This window comes from Colias eurytheme, chromosome 19 (assembly GCF_061535395.1).
Source record: "Colias eurytheme isolate Ceu_HAF_F1 chromosome 19, ilColEury1 Martin Lab GWU primary, whole genome shotgun sequence".
Lineage (NCBI taxonomy): Eukaryota > Metazoa > Arthropoda > Insecta > Lepidoptera > Pieridae > Colias > Colias eurytheme.
The window spans coordinates 2,042,662-2,045,925 of record NC_142998.1 but is presented as its reverse complement, the minus strand read 5'-3'; the positions used below and the strand labels follow the sequence as shown (position 1 = coordinate 2,045,925).

General features: G+C 35.0%; 1 non-coding gene across 1 annotated transcript; it reads right to left on the bottom strand.

Moving 5' to 3' along the window:
- Positions 1-1,393: 1,393 nt before the first annotated feature.
- TRNAP-AGG (transfer RNA proline (anticodon AGG)) lies at positions 1,394-1,465 on the bottom strand. The gene has a single exon. It is a non-coding gene; the product is annotated as a tRNA-Pro (tRNA).
- Between the last annotated feature and the right edge of the window lie 1,799 nt (positions 1,466-3,264).

Sequence of the window (3,264 nt, the reverse complement as noted above, 5' to 3'; positions counted from 1 at the left end):
ATGAATAATCATACATAGATTAGTGCGAGTAAGTGGAAACTTACTTGTGATCATCATCTTATGACGGTCTTTATATATAAAAATGAATCGCAAAATGTGTTGGTAAACGCATAACTCGAGAACGGCTGAACCGATTTCGATAATTCTTTTTTTATTATATTCCTTGAAGTACGAGGATAGTTCTTATGTAGAGAAAACGTAAACACGGGCGAAGCCGGGGCGGACCGCTAGTATAGAATAATTATTTTCTATATTCCAAGCCTTTTTACGACGCTGTTGTAATAAATGAGCCATAAAGATAGCTTGAATGACTAACAATAATATTTGAACTATAAAAATAAAATATAGACATTCACAAAAAGAGCTGATAAAAAATAATCATCTAATATCTAATATATATGTTACGGCTAAAGGTAGGTGAGAACATAAACTTAAGATTAGCCGGCTAAACTTAGGTTTATTTTCGACGAGGTGTTAATGTTAGTTTGTTCTATCTTTAGCCGGCTAAACTTAAGTGTAACCGCAGGCCCGTGGCTAAAAATGTCGGGGTGGGTAGATTTGGTTACTATAATACATGCAAGGAACAGGGCGAGTGTTTTCTGGCACTTCGCCGGCTGCTGCCGCAGCACGCTCGCTGCGCTCGCTCGGCTCGTGCGGGTCTTAAGAGTTCTAACCTAACCTAACCTAGCCACCAGCTTTCTGCCCTGAGTCGGGGTGGGTAGATTTGGTTACTATAATACATGTAAGGAACAGGGCGAGTGTTTTCTGGCACTGTGCGGGCCCCTCAAGCCCTCCACCGGCCCGGCGCTAACCAAATCTACCCACCCCGACATTTTTAGCCACGGGCCTGCGGTTACACTTAAGTTTAGCCGGCTAAAGATAGAACAAACTAACATTAACACCTCGTCGAAAATAAACCTAAGTTTAGCCGGCTAATCTTAAGTTTATGTTCTCACCTACCTTTAGCCGTGACATATATATTATAAAGGCGAAAGTTTGTAAGGATGTATGGATGTATGGATGTTTGTAACTCTTTCACGTAAAAACTACTGAACCGATTACAATGAAATTTAGCACACATAATACTTATAGAGGGTAACTTGGATTAACACATAGGATAGTTTTTATCCCGGAAATCCCACGGGAACGGGAACTATGCGGGTTTTCCTTTGCAAACGCGGGCGAAGCCACGGGCGGAAATCTAGTATATAATATTATATGCATATTATACATTTATAAATTAATATAAAGAATATAATATTTCAATTGTTACGTGTAACGTTCATAAAAACAAATACATCATGTTATAAGTAATTTTTAATTACCTTTTTGAAAATAAAATAAACAGCTGAAAGATTGTTAAAATAAAAAAAAAAAACAAAAAAGAGTTTGCGGGCTCGTCCGGGATTTGAACCCGGGACCTCTCGCACCCTAAGCGAAAATCATACCCCTAGACCAACGAGCCGCTTGCTAGATTTGTGAATATACTCTACCTTATCTAAACACACATAAGTAACAGTTGAAAGGTGACCTACTTTAAAAAAAACAAAACCTGTTTGAGTATTATCATTATTTTGTTATCAGCATCATCTCGTCGATATCTCATTTTAGAAACATTTTCGTCACGTATAATATTATATCGTACAGTTCAAACTGTAGTCATAATAATTAAAGAGCTTAAAATTTATTTGATAGGTAAAAGAAAGTCGTCTTAGTTACACCACTTATAGCTCAAAATCAGCTGAACGGATTTTAGTAATTTTTGATTCGTTGTATTCGTCTCCGCTAAGATTAGGATAATAGGTAAATGATAAAATTTTGAAAAAAAATACTCGAGCGGAGCAGAGACGAACAGCTAGTTTTTTAAACATTCAAGTTAACTTTATCGCTATTAGTGCTTCAAAACAAATACTATTACAAAATGAAAGATTTATATTGAAGAAACTATTAATTAGTTTTCTATTGGTTTAAATTTAATTTTACTCAAGGGACAATGTAAGTTTGAAAATTCAATTAACTATTTATATAGGCAGTTGGAATACAGAGTTTATTGCTATAGACGTTTAGAAAACTTAGTATTAACTAAATCTTATTGATTGTATTGTTTTTTGTCTTGAATTTTATCTAGGTATCTACCTATCACAAACTTTCCCAATACTTAGAACAATATTATAATTATATTCTTTTCTATTTCATTGGTACCTAAAACTTTATAGAATGGATATTGGCATCAGCTTTCAACATTATTTAGCTATTTTTTAATATAAGTAAATAATACCTATATTTTATTTACAAATTGGTTGGCAAGTACAAAATAATAATTTGGAAAATCCAAAAGTGCACGCCTCATAATTTTTTTTTTATAAATATTTATTAATTATTATTTTTGTTTATTTAATAACAATTAAACCACATCGAATCAGACCCTGAAAAATGAAAGGGTTCTATTCCTGAGCATACTCAAGCGTAAGAGAAAAAAAAGACTCGATTAGTAAAGTATTTCGGTCGCTATCGTATTAACAAGAAAAAGGATCCGCACATACAGACACACGGACGTCCAAGACAGAACTTTTTTAAACTGTTTTTTAACTAGTTTAAATAACAAAAATGACATCAAAAATATCATATGAACGTTAAAAATAGTGTTTTTTCTTAATATGTGTGTGTATGTATTATCTTACAAGTGCAATGTATGATACATAAAGACATTTTAAGTTTGAAAAATCAGATGTTTTGCGCGAAGTGACAGTAGTACCCACCTCAACGCTTCGCTTATGAGGCGTGCAATATAATGTTGGTTTACAGAAACGATCACACATAAATCCAAATCATTCGTACAACCCACAGAACCATCGATTTATTAAAAAAACTCCATCCCTTCGAGAAGGTTCGAGCAAAGCCTATCGTAAAACCCTTGAAAGAAGTATCCGGTTACCTTAAATTATGGTGACTCCACATTAGTGCCGTGAACAAGCGTGAACGTGAATGTTGAACGTCCCCGACCAATCATGCGACCAAATTCGCGTCTCCTCGTTCACATCCGTGTCGTGTGTGATGACTATAATATGTGTGTGTGATCATAATATATAACCCTTCTATTTTAAATAAATCTCACTGAGTGACACTGAGTACAGTCGTCTACAGTCTGTATCAAGTGTTTCATTACCAACATCACATCCGCGTTCGTAGTCCCGTGCCATCGTAACCAATGATAACAAAGTGTTTTTGGCAGCAGCTTCTACATCCATTTCACGGCGCGTTTAC